We start from the raw sequence: 27,264 nt of genomic DNA on the forward strand, positions 1-27,264 counted from the left end.
GTTTGTCCGTCACTTCCCTAGCCCCCATGCTAGCGCCTTTTGTTTACCTTTTCTGCCCAGCACAAGTGTTTCTGTTCTTTGTCTGTTTTTTAGTTTAAATAAACCAGCATTTCTTACCTTTACACTGTGTCCGAGCCCGAACTGCATCTTGGAAGAAGCACCATAACCACCATGCCTAGCAAACGTCACAGACGTCCTCTATGCAGAGCTTGCCTCTGGCAAGAGGACAACGGAACGGCCACATCTCCGCTTAGGATGTCTCTAAGTGTGACCTGAAAGCGCTCGACATGGACCTGAACACCTGGGGAGAGCTTGCTCAGGACAGATCCAGCTGGAGACACACCGTGAACACTGGACTGAAAGCTGGCGAGGCAAAACTGCGCCAGCTTGCAGATAAGAAGCGAGCTCAGAGAAAGACCAAGCAACTACATCATGTAGCTGACTCGACTTACAAATGCACCAAGTGCAACACAAACTGTCACTCCCGTGTGGGTCTGTACAGCCACAGCAGACGCTGCATGACCAACTAAAACACATTTAAGGGGCGCCAATCCATTGTCTTCCGAGACTTACGGATGCCCACAACAACAACATTTTTCAACCAACTTCAACCGTTCTACCGTCAAAACATTCCTCTTAATCAGGACAAAAAAACAAAGTTGTTTTTTGAGCAGGAAAAATTCCCGGTTTTCCCGAAATTCCAGGAATTCCGTAACAATTTAACATGTTACTACTACAACATTTCTCGACCGATTTGAAAAATGTCAACACCAAGACCATTCAAATGTTTTACCAATTTCAAAAATATTCCTGCTTTACCTGAAATTATCAAAACTTTTTGAAAATTCCTAATGGGACATTCTTCAAAGTTCTACAATTCCCACACTTTTCATTTGATTCAAATTGTTCAAACTTCAAAATAACCAGCCTGCTCAGGAATTGTGTGCACTACTTCAACAATTCTAAAAAAAATATAAATTCCAGGATTTCAGTTCAACTTCAGAATTGGAGCATTCACACATAATTCTTTCAGGAATTGCCTCACCTAGTTAAGTATTATTTTGTGATTTGGGAACAGTGATATATTTAGATATTAACATCTGCCCAAATAAAGTGTAAAAAAAAAAAAAAAAATCACTCTTGGAGGGGAAAAATGCGTAAAACCAGCAAGGCTGAGTTGATTTAAAAAAAAAAAAAATCCCTGTTGAAAGGACTTGATACTGACATCGGGTTTTCAAAATCAGTCAATAAACTGTCTTTTATGACAGTTGTTATTAGTTTATTTAATTTCCTGTCCAGTGCTTTTATTTTTGTTTCCACTTCCTGTTCACCTTAATTTGCTGTTATTTCTCCTCCGGTCTGAGCACTGGTCCACTCACCTCTCCCTGGTTGCCAATCAGGAAGCCTCTTAAGTTCATTAAAAGATCATTAACCAGGCTAAATCAGTGGTGGGCATCCAGCTGGATACACTGGAGGAGGCCATCAGAGACAGAATTCTGAGTAAAACCAAGACAATTATAAGCAATACTTTCTTCTAAGATGGCGCCGCTGTACCGGCTGCTGGTGGCAGGAGCTCTGTGCTCTATTCCTGATGTTTCCCTCTTCTTTTCATGTGTTTTTTTTTTGCCTTTTGGTTCGGCACCCTTTGGGACTGTATGACAAGGGGTGACAAGGGGCGGCACTTTTGTGACTTCTGCGATGCTTTTTGTTAAACTTCCGGATCAGCCTCTAGGAAGGCTTTTGGCCATGGAGACCAGCGGCTGGGTCTCTGCCACCCCAGAGTCCATTTGGAGAGACTGGAGGAGATGCGGATGAAGAGACGGATGAAGTTGGCAGGCCCGTCAGCGGTCCCGTTCTGTCTCCCTGTAATGTCGGTATGCTCCTGAATGGGATTGTGCCGAAAATCATCATTTCCCCTCTGGGATTATTGAGGTATTTCTGATTCTGATAATCTAAAACAGTGCTCTTCCCGGTGAAAGGGTTTTTACTTGCACTTCGCCTGTGGTCTCTGTATTCTGGGGTCCGGAGTAACAACAACAACAACAACAAGAACATAGCAAAAAGGATGTGTTTGATGACTCTGCTTCATTGGTCACTACGTCTTAAAATTAGCCTTGTAATTCCTTCCCTGTTACTTGCCAGCTTGTTTGACCACTTTCTTGGCAGGTCTGCACTGCTTCAGGCCACTAGCGTGTGTGTGTTCCTGTATTTCTACCCTTTTTGTGACATCAACAAGGAAAATTACTTTCCATATGAGGACCGGTGAGCACCCCGTGAACCCGAACGGGACAAGCGGTAGAAAATGGATAGATATTTTTTAACCTTAAACAAGTGTAGGGGAGATACCCTACCTCTGTCCTAATTATGTCCATGATTAGGGTAAATCAATCAAAGGCCTACTGAAATGAGATTTTCTTTTTCAAACGGGGATAGCAGTTCCATTCTATGTGTCATACTTGATCATTTCGCGATATTGCCATATTTTTGCTGAAAGGATTTAGTAGAGAACATTGACGATAAAGTTCGCAACTTTTGGTTGCTAATAAAAAAGCCTTGCCTTCACCGGAAGTAGCAGACGATGTGCGCGTGACGTCACTGGTTGTGGAGCTCCTCACCTCTGAACATTGTTTACAATCATGGCCACCAGCAGCGAGAGCGATTCAGACCGAGAAAGCGACAATTTCCCCATTAATTTGAGCGGGGATGAAAGATTCGTGGATGAGGAACGTGAGAGTGAAGGACTAGAAGAAGAAAAAAAAGACGAGGGCAGTGGGAGCGATTCAGATGTTATTAGACACATTTACTAGGATAATTCTGGAAAATCCCTTATCTGCTTATCGTGTTACTAGTGTTTTAGTGAAATTATATGGTCGTACCTGTACAACCTGAAGGTCGGCCCTGCACCTTTCTTCAGCACCAGTCGATGAGTGGTGGCGATGCCCATCTCTGTCCTTCGCAAGGGACCCTCTTCGAAACACAATGTTTCGAAATGATCGCTGCATAATACACTGTACTTTGTGTGTGTGGTCCAATCCAACCGTGTTCGCTTGACATCTCTGTTCCATAGTGACTGTCATCTTTCGGGAATGTAAACAATGAAACACCGGCTGTGTTTGTGCTGCTAAAAACGGCCGCAATACACCGCTTCCCACCTACAGCTTTCTTCTTTGACGTCTCCATTACTCATTGAAAAAATTGCAAAAGATTCAGCGACATAATACTGTGGAATTATGCGATGAAAACAGACGACTTATAGCTGGGAACGGTGCTGGAACAAAATGTCCTCTACAATGCGTGACGTTACGCGCACGCGTCGTCATACCGCGACGTTTTACTTCCGCACGAAATTTAAAATTGCAATTTAGTAAACTAAACCGGCCGTATTGGCATGTGTTGCAATGTTAATATTTCATCTTTGATATATGAAATATCAGACTGTGTGGTCGGTAGTAGTGGTTCAGTAGGCCTTTAAAATCACCTTGTTGAGAGAATCTGGTTCGACACCATGTGGCGGAGTGCATTACTGTAGCTCTACCGTGCCTTTTTTTTTTTAGGTTAGCACAAAACGAAAAAAAAAAAATGTCGCACAATAGCGATTGTGTGACTGTTTGTCTCTCAGCACTCACACTCATCCGTCTTTCAGACCATTCGCGGTTAATCATTGGTGACCTGCGCTCACAAGTAGATGTATGATGCAACATTCCTACTCAGTATTGATGTATTAAGAGAAATGCACATAGGCCTTTCTTTCTTGAAAGAATGCTGATTAATGTGTTGCAGCAGTCATTTCACACTCACGCAGGATCTTTCTTTCAGTCTTGGCATACTTTTATTTTTTTATTTTAATTCCGCAGCTGAGCTCCATCCATCCACGGTGCGGTAAAGCTCACTTCAGCCAGAAATGTTGTTCCAGTATGATTAATCGACATTGACATACTACGTGGGGCTATGATTGGACTCCAAGGTTCTTTTGCATGTACGTTTTCTCAGAGAGCGCTAACTTGTAACAGGTTCTTTCAGCGCTAAGCCAATTCAGTAGACCCCGCCCCCACTCAAAGATCCAAGCGACACCCCTAAAAAGCTAAGCCCTTAGCGCAAGTATGTCCTCACGTGTGCTTTCTCAATCTATTATCTAAATTTCCATCAAGCTCTATAACACCGGGTCATATGGCCTGAGATTGTTTGCTTATGCTAAGTCCTCTTGTTTGACCACGGAACAAAAGCCGTTGCCCAACGCTCAAAGTCGGCCAGCGAGGCGGAAAATATAAGATTAACATGAAGGAGATCCAGAACCTGGACAAAAAAAATGCTGATATTTCTTGTAAAGCCTGTTCCTGTTGCTGGAAAAGCACCACATTTAACATGGGGAAATGCTAACTCGGTGGATGCCCGACTTGCATCACCGAAGTGTGTGAGCGACAGGAGGAAACACTCTGACTCAATTGGCAGAATTTGCAGGACTGTACGAATGACAACCAACGCTTCGCATCCACCCTGATGGAGCTTGACAGGTGCTGCAAAGAGGAACGAGAGAAACTGCCCAAAGATAGGTGTGCCAAGCTAGTGGCATCGTACTCAAAAAGACTTGCGGCTGTAACATCAAAGTATTGAGATTATGTACCGTATTTTCCGAACGATAAGGCGCACTTGAAATCCTTTTTTTTTTCCTTTCTCAAAACTCGACAGTGCGCCTTATAACCCTGTGCGCCAAATGGTTGCACTTACTCACCTCGAAGCTATTTTATTTGGTACATGGTGTAATAGGTGTGACCAGTAGATCGCAGTTAAATATAAGAGATACAACTGCACTATGATTGCAATATGACTCAAGTAACCAAACCCAACATTTTAAATGTTCCATTGAAAATATAGAACATTACACACGGCGCTCAAAAATCTATCAAAGTATTTTACTACGACTTTGGTAAACTATGAAGTCGCACCGCTTGAAGGATTGTCGGCGCATTAAACATACTTGTATTATTATGGTGTGTGTATAAGGTAAGACATTATCTGGTGTATTGTTTCGCAATATTATGCAAAAGCAACTATTATTTTCTGGTACCAGCTGATCTGTATTTGGGATCTGCATGAATCCTGAAAATTTGCGGGATTCCGCCTTTGTAGTTCATGTTAACGCCGTAGTCAATAAGCTTCTTTTTCACTATCTTCTTGTTATGCGACATTCATTCTCCACTGTTGCAATTTAACATAAAAAGTATGGTAAACTTATATCTGTCAGTAAACTCACTATGAAAGCACTAAAACATACCAGTGTAGTGAGTTTACATTATTCACCCAAGAAACTTTAGTTGTTAGAATTTTTCACGGGACACATTTCCTGTGTTGTTGTTTCCGGATGAGGAGATGCTGCTCGGTTGTTGAAGTAAAGTCTGAATGTCATTAAAACAGTTAACTCCATCTTTTGACACTTCTTCCACTCCCATCCTTGCACGCTACACTGCTACAACAAAAATGACGGGGAGAAGACGCTGCTGAAGGTGAGCCACGTAAATAAGACCGCCCACAAAACGGCGCATCTGGAAAAGACTGTCAGAAAGCGGCTTGAAGATTATCTGTAAAACATAATCCATGCAACATTTTCACCAAAGAACCACCATTACTTTTTATGTAGACCACAATAGTGTTTTCCATTTAGACAAAAAAATTATAAGGACTCCTTTAATGCGCCCTATAATCTGGTGCCCCTAATATATAAGAAAAGATCAAAAATAGACCATTCATCGGCAACGCGCCTTATAATCCGGTGAGCCCTATGGTACGCAAAATACGGTACAAGTGATTTTTTTATTACATACTTATTATATAATTTGCTATATCGATGTTTATTTCCTGGTCTCAAACTAAGCCCCCACCCCAGGACTTTAGTTTGAGCTTTCTCCTCCTCTTTCCCCCATGTTTACCAATTCTCGGGGTTGCTCCGTCCTGCTTTTTCTCCTCCTCGTTGTCTCTTTTCCTTTCATCGTAGAGCAGGTCGCCTCCAGGCTTGTAACTTCTTCACATTAGCGGCGGTGGATTTGCGTTTACATTTTCAATGACCTCGTCGATCACTTTTGGCCACGGGGCTGCTTTGCGTGCATTATGTCTGTCTTGATGAGGGTGAGTGCATAATGCACTAAAAGGCTGACTGAATGATTGTGTGAGCGTGTTGGATTTATTGTGAACAATTGCAATGGTCAACCGTAAATTAATTGGTGGCATGTGAAGCTCATGAACCCGGACGAATCGGTTATTTAGTCACAGCGTTGTATAAAGCACAGGATGCAAAGCGTAGGAAACTATGGTACACTTCTGGTGTGGGAAGTGGGAGGAACCACACAAACATAGCAAGTGTTTCTTGTGTTTAATTATTAAAATGTAGTTTGGGAGATTTGCGGAAAATAAACAATACTATTTAAAAACATTTAAATTCAAGGATTTCCAACCATAGTTATTTCACACTCTTCCTAATGTGGTCTTTACGTTGCCTGAATGGCGGTGCACGAGTGTAGTGCATGAATGCGGTTCATCAGTGGCTTTTGCGGCGATGTGCCGGCCACAATGTTTCCGTTTCACCGGGCTGAGAAAACAAAGTTAATCATTCCACTGCACCACCTTCCCTCGCTTCTTACTCTTGGCTTACCACCTTACAGAGAACCAGTGATGACATCATTGTTTCCACAGCCACTACCCTACAAAACATACCTCGTAATGTTGATATCTGGGTATTATCTTCGACCCAACTCTCTCCTTTGAGGCACACATTAAAAGCGTTACTAAAACGGCCTTCTTTCATCTCCGTAATATCGCTAAAATTCGCTCCATTCTGTCCACTAAAGACGCTGAGATCATTATCCATGCGTTTGTTACATCTCGCCTTGACTACTGTAACGTATTATTTTCGGGTCTAGCATTAAAAGATTACAGTTGGTACAAAATCCGGCTGCTAGACTTTTGACAAGAACAAGAAAGTTTGATCACATTACGCCTGTACTGGCTCACCTGCACTGGCTTCCTGTGCACTTAAGATGTGACTTTAAGGTTTTACTAATTACGTATAAAATACTACACGGTCTAGCTCCAGCCTATCTTGCCGATTGTATTGTACCAAGAAATCTGCGTTCAAAGGACTTCGGCTTATTAGTGATTCCCAAAGCCCAAAAAAAGTCTGCGGGCCATAGAGCTTTTTCATTTCGGGCTCCAGTACTCTGGAATGCCCTCCCGGTAAAACTTCGAGATGCCACCTCAGTAGAAGCATTTAAGTCTCACCTTAAAACTCATTTGTATACTCTAGCCTTTAAATAGACTCCCTTTTTAAACCAGTTGATCTGCCGTTTCTTTTCTTTTTCTCCTATGTCCCACTCTCCCTTGTGGAGGGGGTCCGGTCCGGGTCCGGTCCGGGTCCGGTCCTATCCGGTGGCCATGTACTGCTTGCCTGTGTATCGGCTGGGGACATCTCTGCGCTGCTGATCCGCCTCCGCTTGGGATGGTTTCCTGCTGGCTCCGCTGTGAACGGGACTCTCGCTGCTGTGGTGGATCCGCTTTGGACTGGACTCTCGCGACTGTGTTGGATCCATTATGGATTGAACTCTCACAGTATCATGTTAGACCCGCTCGACATCCATTGCTTTCCTCCTCTCCAAGGTTCTCATAGTCCTCATTGTCACCGACGTCCCACTGGGTGTGAGTTTTCCTTGCCCTTATGTGGGCCTACCGAGGATGTCGTAGTGGTTTGTGCAGCCCTTTGAGACACTAGTGATTTAGGGCTATATAAGTAAACATTGATTGATTGATTGATATCTCCCTTGAGAGGCTGATCTCCCGATTTCCAACCTTTGTTCCATCCTCAAAGTCATCCATCCATTTTCTACCGCTTATTCCCTTTTGGGGTCGTGGGGGGCGCTGGCGCCTATCCAAGCTACAATCGGGCGGAAGGCAGGGTACACCCTGGACAAGTCGCCAGCTCATCGCAGGGCCAACACAGATAGACAGACAACATTCACACTCACATTCACACACTAGGGCCAATTTAATGTTGCCAATCAACCTATCCCCAGGTGCATGTCTTTGGAAGTGGGAGGAAGCCGGAGTACCCGGAGGGAACCCACGCATTCATGGGGAGAACATGCAAACTCCACACAGAAAGATCCTGAGCCTGGATTTGAACCCAGGATTGCAGGACCTTCGTATTGTGAGGCAGACGCACTAACCCCTCTTCCACCGTGAAGCCCTCCTCAAAGTCAATCAAAGTTTACTTCTATAGCCCTTAAAGGCCTACTGAAATGAGATTTTCTTATTTAAACGGGGATAGCAGGTCCATTCTATCCGTCATACTTGATCATTTCGCCATATTGCCATATTTTTGCTGAAAGGATTTGGTAGAGAACATAGACGATAAAATTCGCAACTTTTGGTCGCTAATAAAAAAGCCTTGCCTGTACCGGAAGTAGCAGACGATGTGCGCGTGACGTCACGGGTTGTAGGGCTCCTCACATCCTCACATTGTTTACAATCATAGCCACCAGCAGCAAGAGCGACTCGGACAGAGAAAGCGACAATTTCCCTATTAATTTGAGCGAGGATGAAAGATTCATGGATGAGGATAGTGAGAGTGAAGGACTAGAAAAAAGAAAAAAAAAGGCGAGGGCAGTGGGATTCAGATGTGATTAGACAAATTTACTAGGATAATTCTGAAAAATCCCTTATCTGCTTATTGTGTTACTCGTGTTTTAGTGAGATTATATGGTACCTGAAAGTTGGAGGGGTGTGGCCACGGGTGTGGTGACCGCCAGTGTCTCCGGTGGGAGGAGGTAGTAGTCCGCAGCTGCAAGAGGACGCAAGCTCAGCTCATAACTACAGTAAGAGCATACTTATTACCACTATTTTCTCACCGAAACCTGCCGGTTGACATGTGGTCAGGAACCATGTTCGCTTGACCGCTCTGTTCCATAGTAAAGCTTCACCGTCGGGAATTTTAAACAAGGAAACACCGGCTGTGTTTGTGTGGCTAAAAGGCAGCCGCAATCCACCGCTTCCCACCCACATCTTTCTTCTTTGACGTCTCTATTAGTAATTGAACAAATTGCAAAAGATTCAGCAACACAGATGTCCAAAATACTGTGTAATTATGTGATTAAAACAGACTACTTATAGCTTGGATCGGACTGAAAAATAATGTCCACTACAACCCGAGATGCCAAACGCACGCGTCCTCATACCGCGACATTTTCAACAGGACACTTCGCGGGAAATTTAAAATTGCAATTTAGTAAACTAAAAATGCCGTATTGGCATGTGTTGTAATGTTAATATTTCATCATTGATACATAAACTATCAGACTGCGTGGTGGGTAGTAGTGGGTTTCAGTAGGCCTTTAATCACAAGTGTCGCAAAGGGCTGCACAAGCCACAATGATCAAATCCCACATCAGGGCAAGGAAAAACTCAACCCAACGGGACACAATGGGACACCTTGGAGGGGACCACAGATGTGGGCACCACTCCCCCTGGGCGACCGGTGCAATGGACGTCGAATGAATCTAGTTAACAGCGTAAAAGTCCAGTCCATAGTGGGGCCAGCAGGGGATCATCTTAAGCAAAGACAAGTTAGCAGCGCTGTTACGTTATGTTTAGGGGTGGCAAGGTGTAGTGGGTAGAGCGGAAACCTGAGGGTTGCAGGTTCGCTTCCCACCTATTGACATCCAAATCGCTGCCGTTGTGTCCTTGGGCAGGACACTTCACCCTTGCCCCCGGTGCCGCTCACACTGGTGAATGAATGTATGCGCAAACTGGCAGCCACGCTTCCGTCAGTCTACCCCAGGGCAGCTGTGGCTACAGATGTAGCTTACCACCACCAGGTGTGAATAAATAATGGGTTCCCTCTTCTCTGTGAGCGCTTTGAGTATCTAACAATAGAAAAGCACGATTTAAATCTAATTCATTATTATTATTATTATTACGTCCCCAACTAATGCACAGATGAGTGGTCCACCCCGGGTCCTGACTTTGAACAGCTAGGGCATCATCCGTGGTCATCTAATGACCTCTACATGCTGGAGAGGGGGGCAGAGCAGAAAAGAGACGGAGGATCAACTGGTCTAAAAGGGGGGTCTATTTAAAGGTTAGAGTATACAAATTAGTTTTAAGATGGGACTTAAATGCTTCTACTGAGGTAGCATCGCTAACTGTTACCGGGAAGGCCTTCCAGAGTACTGGAACCCAAATACTGAATGCTTTATAGTCCAGAGACTTTTTTGGGCTCTGGGAATCACTAATAAGCCGTATTTCTTTGAACGCAGATTTCTTGCAGGGACATATGGTACAATACAATCAGCAAGATAGGATGGAGCTAGACCGTGTAGTATTTTATACGTAAGTAGTAAAACCTTGAAGTCGCATCTTAAAGGACTACTGAAACCCACTACTACCCACCACGCAGTCTGATAGTTTATATATCAATGATGAAATATTAACATTGCAACACATGCCGATACGGCCTTTTTGGTTTACTAAATTACAATTTTAAATTTCCCGGGAGTTTCGTCTTGAAAACGTTGTGTAATGATGACGTGTACGCAGACGTCACGGGTTTTTAGGAAGTATGAGCGCTACGCACACACAGCCAAATGTCGTCTGCTTTAACGGCATAATTACACAGTATTTTGGACATCTGTGTTGCTGAATCTTTTGCGAATTTGTTCAATTAATATTGGAGAAGTCAAAGTAGCAAGACTGAGTTGGGAAGCTTTAGCCTTTAGCCACACAAACACACGGTGATTGCTTGTTTAAAATTCTCGGAGGTGAAAATTTATTATGGATCAGAGCGCGGTCAAGCTAACATGGATCCAGACCAAATGTCAACCAGCAGGTTCCGGTGAGAAAATTGTGGTTAAAAAGTCGCTTCTTACTGGAGAAAAGCTGAGCTTAGGCCGTCCATGAAGCTGCCGTTGACTTCCCTGAGACATTGGCGTCAACAAACCCGTGGAGACACCCTTCCGACTATCAGGTACTATTAAACTCACTAAAACACTAGCAACACAATAAAAAGATAAGGGATTTCCCAGAATTATCCTAGTAAATGTGTTTAAAAACATCGGAATAAGTCCCAATGCATTTGCGTTTTTTGTTTTTTTTCCTAGTCCGTCGCTATCAATATCCTCAAACACGAATCTTTCATCCTCGCTCAAAATAATGGGGAAATTGTCGTTTTCTCGGTCCGAATAGCACTTTTTGTTGGAGGCTCCCATTATAAACAATGTGAATATGTGAGGAGCCATCAAACATGTGACGTCATCGTCTGCGACTTCTGGTGGAGGCTTTTCTCTTAACACCGACAGTTGCGAACTTTATTGTGGATGTTCTCTACTAAATCCTTTCTGCAAAAATATGGCAATATCGCGAAATGATGAAGAATGACACATTGTATGGACCTGCCATCCCCGTTTAAATAAGAAAATCTCATTTCAGTAGGCCTTTAAGTGCACAGGAAGCCAGTGCAGGTGAGCCAGTATAGGCCTAATATCATCAAACGTTCTTGTTCTTGTCAAAAGTCTAGCTCTCCTAAACATTCCACAAAAGCAAACGTGCACATAACTCCTTCTGAGATGAAGCCAAAGCCTGCATGAAGAAGCGATATGAGGACATTTGACTTTGCTCATCTTGTTTCAACACAAGGATAGTGTATTATATTCCGTCCAAACAATGCTTCTCAGTGACTTCACGGTGTCCGATGGATGGATGCAAAAACGTCAGCTCATCGCAACACCACAACAAATTTATATCACGTCCGCCATTCAACCGAAGCCCCACCTCTCCATGTTCTCGAATAAACCCCCAGGTTTGTTGTTTTTTTTCTTATCTGGCAGCTTTGGCGAGGTCAACTGCGGGCTACCTGATGTCACCCGATTGTCGAGGCTGATTATTATTGTGTTTGTTGTGTCTCTATCAGCGCTCGTCTCATTCAGCTACCGTTTGCTTCTCCACCCGCACGCTGATAAGATTTTTGTCAGCACTCAGCCCTGACATCATGACCCACAGGCAGCTCGCCGGGGTCGAGCGTAAGTGTTCCGCGGTGGAAGGTCTGTTGTTTTCTTGAGAGCGGGAGTCGACAAACGGCAGGATGAAACGTGATCCTCATCATGCACACGTGAAGACGGACTGGAAGGAGACATCCACACGTCTGTGGACATTTCACTCTCTCTAATCTGTAGAGATGCTGTCGTCATTGATGAGTGAGTGATGAATGATCGAGAGAGTTAGTTTCTAAAGTGGAACTATATAACCAGACCATGAAAAACTGGTATTATTACTTCAGTGAATGGAGGCTCAGGAGGTAATTTACAATAGGAGTGAGCTGAATCCCATACCAGTGGACTTTTTGGGCAAGAGTTGAGGTACATCTTGTCCCAGTCCTAAGGACAAACAACCACCGAATACCTGGAGTAATGCACTACCAGGTGTAGAGATGGGGGCCGAATTCCTACGGTCCTACTCAATCACATCAAATCAAATGACACCAATGTCCGATACCTGGTTTGTTAGTGACGTGACGTCTGGTTGCAGAAACGCCACCGACTAAATGACCACATGACCTACTCAGTGCCCTAGTGTTTAGAGTGTCCGCCCTGAGATTGGTAGGTTGTGAGTTCAAACCCCGGCCGAGTCATACCAAAGACTATGAAAATGGGACCCATTACCTCCCTGCTTGGCACTCAGCATCAAGGGTTGGAATTGGGGGTTAAATCACCAAAATGATTCCCGGGCGCGGCCACCGCTGCTGCTCACTGCTCACCTCACCCCCCCAGGGGGTGATCGGCGTGGCGCGGTGGCGGAGTGGCCGTGTGCAACCCGAGGGTCCAGGGTTCAATTCCCACCTGGTACCGACCCCCTTAACGTCCGTTGTGTCCTGAGCAAGACACTTCACCCTTGCTCCTGATGGGTGTTGGTTGGCGCCTTGCATGGCAGCTCCCTCCATCAGTGTGTGAATGTGTGTGTGAATGGGTAAATGTGGAAGTAGTGTCAAAGCGCTTTGAGTACCTTGAAGGTAGAAAAGCACTATACAAGTACAACCCATTTATTTGTTTATTTTATCAAGGGGATGGGTCAAATGCAGAGGACAAATTTCCCCACACCTAGTGTGTGTGTGACAATCATTGGCACTTTAACTTTAACTTTATAGCACTCGGCGAGCCAACATACGTATTTTTGGTGAACGTCCTGTAGATATTGTTGCAATTGTTCATACGAATAAAGCAAGCCTGCCGGACATAAAGCGCCAGAAAGTTCAGCTCAAATTTTTAAGCTTGCTCAATGTTAATTTGAATTGGATAAACATGCACATGCTACTGATGAGCATTGGCAATTTTAAATGGCATTTTCAACACCTAAAGCTAAAGTACGACTGATCGTCACACACACACTGGGTCAGGGGTCACCTACGCGGTGCCCGCGATGCAGGTGGGGAGTTTGACTGGGGCGGTACACCTGTCACACGGTAACGCAGGTGTCCTTAAGAGACTTCAAGGAGGACAAAAACCTCCCGTGGAGCAGGAAGGCAAAAGCTCGCTTGATCTTGATTTTCATCTGGACCAGATGAGTCGCCCGCTGGCTTGTTCTAAAAATAGCCCAAATAGCAGCACTTACCAGTGAGCTGCCTCTATTTTTTAAATTATATTTATTTACTAGCAAGCTGGTCTCGCTTTGCTCGACATTTTTAATTCTAAGAGAGACCAAAACTCAAATTGAATTTGAAAATCCAAGAGAATATTTTAAAGACGTGGCCTTCATTTGTTTAAATAAATTCATTTATTTTTTTACTTTACTTCTTAAAACTTTCAGAAAGACAATTTTAGAGAAAAAATACAACCTTAAAAAGGATTTTAGGATTTTTAAACACATATACCTTTTTACCTTTTAAATTCCTTCTTCTTTCCTGAAAATTTAAATCAATGTTCAAGTATTTTTTTTTTTATTGTAAAGAATAATAAATAAATTTAATTCTTCATTTTAGCTTCTGTTTTTTCGACAAAGAATATTTTTGAAATATTTCTTCAAACTTATGATTAAAATTCCAAATAAATATTCTGGCAAATCTAGAAAATCTTTAGAATCAAATTTAAATCTTATTTCAAAGTCTTTTGAATTTATTTAAAAATTTTTGTTCTAGAAAATCTAGAAGAAATAATGATTTGTCTTTGTGAGAAATATAGCTTGGTCCAATTTGTTATATATTTTAACAAAGTGCAGATTAGATTTTAACTTATTTAAAACATGTCATCAAAAATTAATTTTAATCAGGAAAAATTACTAATGATGTTCCATAAATTTTTTTTTTTTTTTTTTCAAAAAGTTTCGAATTAGCTAGTTTTCCTCTTCTTTTTTTCGGTTGAATTTTGAATTTTTAAGAATCGAAATTGAAGATAAACTATTTCAAAATTTAATTTTCATTTTTTTCCTGTTTTCTCCTCTTTTAAACCATTCAATTAAGTGTTTTTTCATTATTTATTCTGTACACAAAAAACTCCCGTAAAAGGAAAAAAAATGTACGACGGAATGACGGACAGAAATACCCATTTTTTTAATATATATATATATACACATTTATTTATTAAAGGTAAATTGAGCAAATTGGCTATTTCTGGCAATTTTTTAAAGTGTGTATCAAACTGGTAGCCCTTCGCATTAATCAGTACCCAAGAAGTAGCTCTTGGTTTCAAAAAGGTTGGTGACCCCTGCACTATGTGTAATGAAATTACTCTCTGCATTTGACCCATCCCCTTGTTCCACCCCCTGGGAGGTGAGTAGAGCAGTGAGCAGCAGCCGTGGCCATGCTTGGGAATCACTTTGGTGATTTGACCCCCCAATTCCAACCCTTGAAGCAGAGTGCCAAGCAGGGAGGCAATGGGTCCCATTTTTATAGTTTTTGGTATGGTTCGGCGGGGGTTTGAACTTACAACCTACCGATGTCAGGGCGGACACTCTAGCCACAAGGCCACTGAGCAGGTTAAAGTTGGTAATCAAAAATACACCTGAGATAAATGTTTTAATTAAACAGTACAATACTTAAGGTCTGATCCACTAAAAATGTGCATGTACTACGTGTGCAAACTTGATAGCTTCGCTCGTGCGCAGAGAATTGCATCGCAGACAAAATAGCGAACACAATCTATTTAGTGTGTCTGTCTTCATGTATATGCAGACTATGCTTATTATCAGAACAGCCACAATACTGTGAGGAGGAGATACAAATGTGATGTGATTTATCAAGACTGAAATTGGTTGTGTAACGTTTTTGTGTCTAGAAAAAACATGCAAATTGACACAGTTACGCACACATGGAAGTGAGAAAGAAGACTATCGTGCTGCAAATACAAATTATGGACAGAAAATCCTCCATCCATGAAGGATTGAATTGTCAAAAATGTAAATACCAAGAAAGAATATTCTTGCTACATGCATCGTCTTGCACCTGGATCATTTTAGCGCACCATGCTTGTGTCTCACAATACGAACATCCTGAGTTTAACCCCTGGGCTCAGGGTCTTTCTGTGTGGAGTTTGGATGTCCTCCCCATGATTGCATGGGCTCCCTCCGGGTACCCCGGATTCCTCCCACCTCCAAAGACATGCACCTGGGGATAGGCTGATTGGCAACACTAAATTGGCCCTAGTGTGTGAATGTGAGTGTGAATGTTATCTGTCTCTCTGTTGGCCCTGCAATGAGGTAGCGACCTGCCCAGAGTGTACCCCACCTTCCGCTGGAGTGCAGCTGGAATAAGCTCAAGCATCCCCCGAGACCTCAAAAAGGGACAAGCGGTAGAAAATGGATGATACTCAATATTTAGGAGCAACAGGGTACAACGCTAGCGCCTTCCACACTAAAAATAAGTTCTGTGGTCTAGATTGTGCTTCAATATAGCCCAAGAAAGGTGGTACATATTATTTAGGTACTGCATGTAAACAACTTGACGAAACGCCAGAGGTTGGAGCATATGATGCCATGAATCTGGAAGAAAATTAGTGTCTCCTTGGGTACAGCCGCAAAAACCTCATTTAAATAGGGCGGTCTGCACCACTTTTGCAATTGTCATGAATCGTGCACTCAGTCTTAGTTGACTACCCACAACACTGCCACTAATAGTGCGCACAATTTTACAGTTTGCACATGCTAATTAGCACGTGTCATTTTGGGAAATTTGTAAATCCGGCCGTCTGAGTATAAACACCTTGTAGGGTTTAACTAAAGAAAATATTGGAGCAATCAGCTTATTGCCCGTAGACTATTTCCTGACCATGGCAACTAACGACAACAAACTGAAATGATTGCATACTTGCAAATGAGATTCAGAAGTGGAAGAAATAAAGATATAATAACTGGACAGCACAGCTATTATCAGCTCATTATCAAACAATTCATATTAATTACCACAAAAGTACCAACATTGGGAATCGTTGAGTACTTTGAAACTTTCTCAGTCTTGTCTGCCACTTGTGCCAGCTTTTTTGAAACAGTTGCAGGCATCGAATTCCAAATAAGCTAATGTTTGCAAAAAAAAAAGTTTTCCAGTTCGAACCTTAAAGGCCTACTGAAATTAGATTTTCTTATTTAAACGGGGATAGCAGGTCCATTCTATGTGTCATACTTGATCATTTCTCGATATTGCCATATTTTTGCTGAAAGGATTTAGTAGAGAACATCGACGATAAAGTTTACAACTTTTGGTCGCTAATAAAAAAGCCTTGCCTTTACCGGAAGTAGCAGACGATGTGCGCGTGACGTCATGGGTTGTAGAGCTCCTCACATCCTCACATTGTTTATAATCATGGCCACCAGCAGCAAGTGCAATTCGGATCGAGAAAGCGACGAGTTTTCCCATTAATTTGAGCAAGGATGAAAGATTCGTGGATGAGGAAAGTTAGAGTGAAGCACTAAAAAAAAAAAAAAAAAAGGCGACAGCTCCAGGCGATGGCAGTGTAAGCCAGCGATTCTCAACCTTTTTTCAGTGATGTACCCCCTGTGAACATTTTTTTAATTCAAGTACCCCCTAATCAGAGCAAAGCCTGTTTGGCTGAAAAAAAAAAGATAAAGAAGTAAAATACAGCACTATATTATTAAATTGTATAAAAGTACAAAATATTGCTCATATGTAGTGGTCTTTCTTGAAATAGTTGGAAAAAAAGATATAAAAAATAAATAAAATCTTGTCGAAAAATAAACAAGTGAATAAATTATAAATAAATCTTTCTATACACAGAAGTAATCATCAACTTAAAGTGCCCTCTTTGGGGATTGTAATAGAGATCCATCTGGATTCAGGAACTTAATTCTAAACATTTATTCACAAAAAAATAAATCTTTAACATCAATATTTATGGAACATGTCCACAAAAAAATCTAGCTGTCAAGACTGAATGTTGCATTGTTGCATTTATTTTCACACTTTATGAACTTACATTCATATTTTTTGAAGTATTATTCAATAAATATATTTATAAAGGATTTTTTAATTGTTGCTGATTTTAGAATATTTAAAAAAAAAAAATCTCACGTACCCCTTGGCATACCTTCAAGTACCCCCAGGGGTACACGTACCCCCATTTGAGAACCACTGGTGTAAGCGATTCAGATGTTATTAGACACATTTACTAGGATAATTCTGGAAAATCCCTTATCTGCTTATTGTGTTAATAGTGTTTTAGTGAGATTATAAAGTCATACCTCAAAGTCGAGGGACTGCGGTGAACGCCGGTGCCTCTGACAGAAGCCAATGGAGGAGCCAAGATCACAGCTGCCCTTTTGACAGCTCCAGTAAGAGGACGCATAATCTACTCAAGTCTCCGGTAAGAGCCGACTTAATATCACAATTTTCCTATCCAAAAACTTGCTGGTTGACGTAGAGAAACATGTTTGCTTGACCGCTCGGTGTTAAAGCTTCACAACAAACAAAGGTTGTTAAAGGCATCTGCAATCCACCGCTTTCCAACTACAGCATTCTTCTTTTATAGTCTCCATTATTAATTGAACAAATCGCAAAAGATTCAGCAACACAGAACTCCAAAATACTGTGTAATTATGCGATGAAAACAGACGACTTTTAGACGTAAGTGATGCTGGGCTATGTCCCCTCCGACCCGAGACATCACAAACACGCGTCATCATTCCACGACGTTTTCAACAAGAAACTCAGCGGGAAATTTAACATTTTAATTTAGTAAACTAAAAAGGCCGTATTGGCATGTGTTGCAATGTTAATATTTCATCATTGATATATAAACTATCAGACTGCGTGGTCGGTAGTAGTGGGTTTCAGTAGGCCTTTAAGTGTCTTGTCTGTACAGTCTATCCAATTGAATATAAGTTCAAAAGGATTTGCAAATCATTGTAATCTGTTTTTATTTACCATTTACACAACGTGCCAACTTCACTGGTTTTGGGCTTTGTAGAGGTACGGGTAAACAACGAAAGACTCCACTGACTATTGCCTTCACTTTCCGACCATGCGGAAAGCATCGCGTGCTTCTGTTTATTATTGACCTGGAAAACCTTTGCATGATCCTCCTGAGAGGAATCGTCAGTGAAAAATCCCACCGAGTCCTTTCACATGTAACTTTACACCCATCTCACCACAGCACAATGCAAACTGCACTCATTAGAAGTCACAATTACAGTACGTGCACATAAAACTCCATTTCAAGGTGTCACCGTGTGAAAGTCCTAGTTCCCAAACAATTAGTACAATTGTTGGACTCTCACAAATCATAGATCCTTGGGAGTTTTACCCCCTTTAGTTTAGCTGTCTCCTCTTATTTTTAATGCCGTATTCTCACATTTGCCCCCCGGCCTTCGTCCGCAGGACATTATCGGTGCAAAGACCACCACCACGGTGGTCCGCAATGGAAAACTGTCATCGACGTGAACCTTTACTGTTACACGAGCTGTGCTAAAGCTGTGGCTTTCAGGTCTGCAGCCAAGCCTCTGGTGTCACATGATAAGCGCTCTAATGACGGAAAGACGGCGAGGGTTACGGCGAGGTTCTGAGCGACTTCGGTTTACTGCGGTTCCGCGGCGAGGGACTTGGCGGAGGGGTGTCATTAACTGTAATTTCTGGACTCTCATCCAGAGCTTTTTTGTCGTTGAACGCCAGCATTTACCAGAGGCTTGGACATAGAGTGGGGCAAAAAAGTATTTAGTCAGCCACCGATTGTGCAAGTTCTCCCACTTAAAATGATGACAGAGGTCTGTAATTTTCATCATAGGTACACTTCAACTGTGAGAGACAGAATGTGAAAATAAAATCCAGGAATTCACATTGTAGGAATTTTAAATAATTTATTTGTAAATTATGGTGGATAATAAGTATTTAGTCAACCATTCAAAGCTCTCACTGATGCAAGGAGGTTTTGACTCAAAATCTCACGATACATGGCCCCATTCATTCTTTCCTTAACACGGATCAATCGTCCTGTCCCCTTAGCAGAAAAACAGCCCCAAAGCATGATGTTTCCACCCCCATGCTTCACAGTAGGTATGGTGTTCTTGGGATGCAACTCAGTATTCTTCTTCCTCCAAACATGACAAGTTGGGTTTATACCATAAAGTTCTATTTTGGTTTCATCTGACCACATGACATTCTCCCAATCCTCTGCTGTATCATCCATGTATCCATTTTGGTATAAACTCAACTCGTCGTGTTTGGAGGAAGAAGAATACTGAGTTGCATCCCAAGAACACCATTACTACTGTGAAGCATGGGGGTGGAAAAATCATGCTTTGGGGCTGTTTTTCTGCTAAGGGGACAGGACGATTGATCCGTGTTAAGGAAAGAATGAATGGGGCCATGTATCGTGAGATTTTGAGCCAAAACCTCTTTCCATCAGTGAGAGATTTGAATGGTTGACCAAATACTTATTTTCCACCATAATTTACAAATAAATTCTTTAAAATTCCTACAATATAAATTACTGGATTTTTTTTCACATTCTGTCTCTCACAGTTGAAGTGTACCTATAATGAAAATTACAGACCTCTGTCATCATTTTAAGTGGGAGAACTTGCACATTCGGTGGCTGACTAAATATTTTTTTGCCCCACTATATGTGGACAAACGGCAGAGGACTGAAAAGTATTCGGGGAATGAGCACATCCTGTCAGCTGGTGTTGCAATGGTCTCTCCTCGGGGTCTCTTTCGAGACCTTTCGACCTGCCGGGGTTAACCTATCATCTTTATCTCTCCCCATCGTTGTGGCCATATTGAACACATTAACCTGCTGACCCTGCCCTACCCCTCTTTTACGCCATTAAATCACTCGTTCACACATAGACTTCATTGGGTGAGGACACGCCAACGGTTTCCAGTGCAGTTTGTGCAGGCTGGTCAGGTGGACGACTCCAAGGCCGGGTGACTACCACGGGGTAGCACCGCCCGCCACCCACCTTCCACTCCCCCTGATCTGCCCAACGTGCAGAGGACTTAAGGGGGAAAAGCTGGGGGGATTATCTCTGCTGCACTTCCACCCCTGCCACCCAGACACTGTTGCAAGGCTTCGCCATGTTAGCCTGTGCACCTGCAAGACATCAGATGTGTGGGGGCAGGGGCGGTGGGGGGGTGGGATGGGGTTAACATTCATGCCAGCTTCCTTGCTTTGTTAACCCTCAGAATGCCATTGAGATTGTGGGCATGACTGGCATTCACGCAATGTTTGTTTTGTCACGAGCTTAAGTGACGGTTCAATTCTGCACAGCCACAAGTGACATCCTTCTGAAAGTTGCATTCTCCTATCATTTCAGAGGGGACAACAACTGAGATAGTCTTTTTTTTGCAAACCAGCAATTATGATCCGCAAATGGGCCTGTGGAGAGGTGGATCCGACTGGCCAACAACGGGATAGGACCAATACTGGTCCTACCCAAGATGGCGGCCAGGAGGCGGAGTATGCAGCGTAACGGGGAGGCGGGGCACACCTGGAGTGCTGCTGCAGCAATCCGAGTCAGGTGCGTAAGTCGGACACCTGCTCTCAATCCCTGCATCTTCTCCTGTAGTACAAAAGGGGAGAAGGAGGAGCGATCGGGGCGGAAGTAGAAGGAGAGAGACAAACAACCAGACGGAAGACCAGACGAGCGAGCAGACGAGGGAGAACCAATGAGAGCCACGGAGCGACAAAGACCAGCACAGGAAGACGGGCGACTGAAAAGGAGACCGGCGCGAGCAGAGAAGGAGGCACTGAAAGAGGGACCGACTGACACTGCGAGTGACTTTGCAAGAATAAAGAGTCAAACCTGTGCAAGGCGATATCTTCCGTTACTGATCCATGCAACCCACACAATGGCGGCAGGAAGCCGTTAACAGTGCCGTTGTTAAGTGTCTGTGCTGTCTAGAGCTCGACAAGGTAACCGTGTAATACTCTTCCATATCAGTAGGTGGCAGCCGGTAGCTAATTGCTTTATATACGTCGGGAACATGGTTTGTGGTGATCACAATATGCGGGAGGCAAGGTACAGGTAAAAACGTATCCAACGCTTAAACCAAAAATAAACAAAAAGGTGAGTGTCGCTAAGAAAAGGCATTGAAGCTTAGGGATGGCTATGCAAAACAATTCTAAAACTGAACTAGCTGCAAAGTAAACAAAAACAGAAATACTTGACGACAGCAAAGACTCACTGCATGCGGAGCAGACGGGGATGTCGTTGTGGCTTGTGCAGCCCTTTGAGACACGTGATTTCAGGCTTTATAAGTAAACTTTGATTGATTGATTGTCTGCAAGTATGACGAGCGATTACTCAACGTATAGTTTTGTACTCCATAACTACTGTGAAGCCATGAAGGAGCCGTGAAAACGAACCAACAGTCAGTGGTTGCAGTCGTCGAGAATGACCGCCATTTTCAGCCTCCAAGCACCGGCAGGATTACAAGAATGGATAATGAAGGTGAAGGCAAAAGATTGAGGCGTATCTTGACCAGATATCTAGATCACCAAATTGATTGTTATACATGTTAATCACATTGTTTACTTTCACACGTCCATTAAAGATTTGATTCACTTACGATGGCTCAGGTGTGATTCACTACAATAGGGCCAGTTTTACAACTTGAATGTCTATATGCCGGGTAAAGATACAATTCCAGGTCAGAGGTGACTATGACGTAATATATGCGCATCTGCGCATGCGTACTAGGTCGCGTTGTGCCTGCGGACTGAGGAGGCAGGGGGTCTTAAATGGTAAATGGATTATACTTGTATAGCGCTTTTCTACCTTTTTTTTTTTAAGGAACTCAAAGCGCTTTCATACTATTTCCACATTCACCCATTCACACACACAATGTGTCTTAAACCTAAGCTTAAAGGCCTACTGATATGAGATTTTCTTAATTAAACGGGGATAGCAGTTCCCTTCTATGTGTCATACTAGATAATTTCGCCATATTTTTGCTGAAAGGATTTAGTAAGGAACATCGACGATAAAGTTCGCAACTTTTTGTGCTGATAAAAAAGCCTTGCCTTTACCGGAAGTCGCAGACGATGACGTCACAAAAGGTGAGGGCTCCTCACGTCCTCACATTGTTAATAATGGGAGCCTCCAGCGGCAAGAGCTATTCGGACCAAGAAAATGACAATTTTCCCATTAATTTGAGCGAGGATGAAAGATTCGTGGATGAGGATATTGATAGTGAAGGACTAGAAAAAATAAATAAATAAATATGATAAAATAAATCGACGGCTCCGGGCGGTGGCAGTGTGAGCGTTTCAGATGTAATTAGACACATTTAATAGGATAATTCTGGAAGGTCCCTTATCTGCTTATTGATTTAATAGTGTTTTAGTGAGATTGTAAAGACATACCTCGAGGACTTTTAACCGCAAGTAGTGCTGATCTAGTATGTCCCCTCCAACCAATAACGTCACAAACACACGTCATCATACGCGTCATCAATTCGCAACGTTTTCAACAAGAAACTCTGCGGGAAATTTAAAATTCCAATTTAGTAATTTACATTCATATTTTTTGAAGTATTATTCAATAAATATATTTTTAAAGGATTTTTTAATTGTTGCTGATTTTAGAATATTTAAAAAAAAAAATCTCACGTACCCCTTGGCATACCTTCAAGTACCCCCAGGGGTACACGTACCCCCATTTGAGAACCACTGGTGTAAGTGGTTCAGATGTTATTAGACACATTTACTAGGATAATTCTGGAAAATCCCTTATCTGCTTATTGTGTTAATAGTGTTTTAGTGAAATTATAAAGTCATACCTCAAAGTCGAGGGACTGCGGTGAACGCCGGTGCCTCTGACAGAAGCCAATGGAGGAGCCAAGATCACAGCTGCCCTTTTGACAGCTCCAGTAAGAGGTCGCATAATCTACTCAAGTCTCCGGTAAGAGCCGACTTAATATCACAAATTTTCCTATCCAAAAACTTGCTGGTTGACGTAGAGAAACATGTTTGCTTGACCGCTCGGTGTTAAAGCTTCACAAAAAACAAAGGTTGCTAAAGGCATCTGCAATCCACCGCTTTCCAACTACAGCATTCTTCTTTTATGGTCTCCATTATTAATTTAACAAATCGCAAAAGATTCAGCAACACAGAACTCCAAAATACTGTGTAATTATGCGATGAAAACAGACGACTTTTAGCCGTAAGTGATGCTGGGCTATGTCCCCTCCGACCCGAGACATCACAAACACGCGTCATCATTCCACGACGTTTTCAACAAGAAACTCAGCGGGAAATTTAAAATTTTAATTCAGTAAACTAAAAAGGCCGTATTGGCATGTGTTGCAATGTTAATATTTCATCATTGATATATAAACTATCAGACTGCGTGGTCGGTAGTAGTGGGTTTCAGTAGGCCTTTAAACAATGGTATTGTGTGTGTGTGTGTGTGTGTGTGTGTATGGACAGGGATAAGGTTAGGTGGGTTATACCATGTATAACCTTAGTTGTCTTAGTGTAGATCAGAGCTGGGCAAATATTGACTTGGGGGCCACATTGAGAGAAAAAAACTGTGTTTTATGGGGCCAATGTGTATAAATGATATATACACATTTAGCTGTAAAATCTGCTTACAGTGTGTGTGGGTACCTTTTTTTTTCCCGGAACACAAATACCAAAAGTCACAATGTCTGATAGAATTCTAAAAACAGACCATCTAAAAAAAACGGAATGGAATTTTTACAGTTTTTTACTGAATGGGACATCCAACATGTACATTAAAATAAAGATAGTGGGATTTACAATTTTAACTATTATCAATAAAACACTGAATATTAACAACGTATGGACGTCGCTCGTCTTTTACTTCTCAGACCAAGCAAAACAACAAAAATGTAGTAAAGAGCAAAATATGAACGCAAAGAGTAATAAACACATATCACTTTTATGCAGGAATTTGTTGTAAAAATTTGCTTTGGCATCCGCTTCTGGCATATGCCTTTCGAGGTGTCTGCTCTGAAAACAAACCCCGCCCACTCTGCTTTGTTCCTCGTCTGAGCTGCTGTGACGTAGATTACCGTAATAACTCGTAAAGCACATATTTCAACCACTGAAATACTTCCTATATTTTAAGACTTACAGTAATTTAAACACAACTCTGCACATCTTAATGGCGGCTACAGTTTAATGTTAAAGGTCTAAAAAAAAAAAACTATGTAGAACATCCGGCGGGCCGGATTGAAAATCTTAATGGGCCGCATGTGGCCCACGGGCCGTATTTTGCCGAGATACAGTGTAGAGGCAAACTAAGTGAAACATATATAAGCATCATGTAATGTAGCAGTACTGCCAAACAAGACATACAAACTAAAAACATAAAACGATCACTTACTGTACAATGTATGCTCTCACTGGAATGCCCACTGCTCGGATGTTCTTGTGTTCCTGTTGAGATGAGAATTAGAGATAATTATAGATTGTAAATAATGTAAATAATTCAATATATATACTCTGATGATTATTACCTTTTGTGATGACTGCATTATGCTGATAGTATATATTTATACTATTGATAGTATATATTTATACTATCAATTAATTAACGTGGACCCCGACATAAAACAAGTTGAAAAACTTATTAGGGTGTTACCATTTAGTGGTCACTTGTACTGTGCAATCTACTAATAAAAGTCTCAATCAATCAATAATCCAAACGAAGGGTTGTGTCTTTTTTCTTCATCTCTATGGATTGAATGTCACAGATGAACAACTTCGATTTTTGAACAAATCCTCCTATTATCCAGGTGAGGGACATTATTTATGATCTAGAACAGTGATTCTTAATCTTGTTGGAGGTATCGAACCCCACCAGTTTCATATGCGCATTCACCGAACCCTTCTTTAGTGAAAAATAAAATGTAGTTTTTCTTCAAATTCAAGAAAAACTTTTTATTGGTGCACAAAATGAACCGTGCATGAACATCACCTTGTTCACAGAACAAAACCAACACAGTGCATGATTTCACAACAAATTACACACCTTACACACATCCATCCATCATCTTCCGCTTATCTGAGGTCGGGTCGCGGGGGCAGCAGCCTAAGCAGGGAAGCCCAGACTTCCCTCTCCCCAGCCACTTCGTCTAGCACTTCCTGGGGGATCCCGAGGCGTTCCCAGGCCAGCCGGGAGACAGTCTTCCCAACGTGTCCTGAGTCTTCCCCGTGGCCTCCTACCGGTTGGACGTGCCCTAAACACCTCCCTAGGGAGGCGTTCGGGTAGCATCCTGACCAGATGCCCGAGCCACCTCATCTGGCTCCTCTCGATGTGGAGGAGCAGCGGCTTTACTTTGAGTTCCTCCCGGATGGCAGAGCTTCTCACCCTATCTCTAAGGGAGAGCCCCGCCACACGGCGGAGGAAACTCATTTGGGCCGCTTGTACCCGTGATCTTATCCTTTCGGTCATGACCCAAAGCTCATGACCATAGGTGAGGATGGGAACGTAGATCGACTGGTAAATTGAGAGCTTTGCCTTCCGGCTCAGCTCCTTCTTCACCACAACGGATCGGTACAACGTCCGCATTACTGAAGACGCCGCACCGATCCGCCTGTCGATCTCACGATCCACTCTTCCCCCACTCGTGAACAAGACTCTTAAGTACTTGAACTGCTCCACTAGGGGCAGGGTCTCCTCCCCAACCCGGAGATGGCACTCCCCCCTTTTCCGGGCGAGAACCATGGACTCGGACTTGGAGGTGCTGATTCTCATTCCGGTCGCTTCACACTCGGCTGCGAACCGTTTTACTGAGAGCTGAAGATCCCGGCCAGATGAAGCCATCAGGACCACATCATCTGCAAAAAGCAGAGACCTAATCCTGCAGCCACCAAACCGGAACCCCTTAACGCCTTGACTGCGCCTAGAAATTCTGTCCATAAAAGTTATGAACAGAATCGGTGACAAAGGACAGCCTTAGCGGAGTCCAACCCTCACTGGAAACGTGTCCGACTTACTGCTAGCAAGCAATGCGGATCAAGCTCTGACACGATCATACAGGGAGCGGACCGCCACAATAAGACAGTCCGGTACCCCATACTCTCTGAGAACTCCCCACAGGACTTCCCGAGGGACACGGTCGAATGCCTTCTCCAAGTCCACAAAGCACATGTAGACTGGTTGGGCAAACTCCCATGCACCCTCAAGAACCCTGCTGAGAGTATAGAGCTGGTCCACAGTTCCACGACCAGGACCACGACCTTACACACATTACCATGACTTGATTAACGTGGACCCCGACTTAAACAAGTTGAAAAACCGATTCGGGTGTTACCATTTAGTGGTCAATTGTACAATCTGCTAGTAAAAGTTTCAATCAATCAATCAAAAAACCTGCAAACCAGAGGGAACATTGTTTGAGGGTATCCATAATACGGCGACAGGGAGAAGTTTTTATTTACACGATAATTCGGATGTGTCCATACTTCTGCGGCGGAGGCTCCGCCGAACCCCTGAGGCCGACTCACCGAACCCAGGTTAAGAACCACTGATCTAGAATTAACTTTCACCATCTGAGACACAATGCAGCAGCAGCAGCAGCAGGGGGCTTGTTATCTCTCTGAGATCAATGTGCCGCAAAAAAAATAGTTTTGTCTACGTTAGCGCTTGCAATAACGATATTGCTAATATTTTGGTTAATATTCAGGTCATGACATGTAAATGGGGTATAGTTGGCGGGTTTCAAGTGGTTATAAGTTAGACTTTACTTACGATTTCGAAAGCATAGAAAAAATGTGTTCTTGTCTTACACAGCACATTTCTGATTTTTGCGTGTTTTCAGTA

At 42.8% G+C, this 27,264-nt stretch overlaps 1 long non-coding RNA gene across 3 annotated transcripts in view; it reads right to left on the bottom strand.

Annotated features, from left to right (window-relative positions):
- LOC133541480 (uncharacterized) overlaps positions 1 to 27,264 on the bottom strand; it is a 136,950-nt gene that overhangs the window by 84,566 nt on the left and 25,120 nt on the right. For all 3 annotated transcript variants that reach the window (XR_009803891.1, XR_009803893.1, XR_009803892.1), the window contains exon 3: positions 24,823 to 24,875. This is a non-coding gene — a long non-coding RNA (uncharacterized LOC133541480). The remainder of the gene's footprint in view (positions 1 to 24,822; positions 24,876 to 27,264) is intronic.

Source organism: Nerophis ophidion, linkage group LG23 (genome assembly GCF_033978795.1).
Source record: "Nerophis ophidion isolate RoL-2023_Sa linkage group LG23, RoL_Noph_v1.0, whole genome shotgun sequence".
NCBI classification, from domain to species: Eukaryota; Metazoa; Chordata; class Actinopteri; order Syngnathiformes; family Syngnathidae; genus Nerophis; species Nerophis ophidion.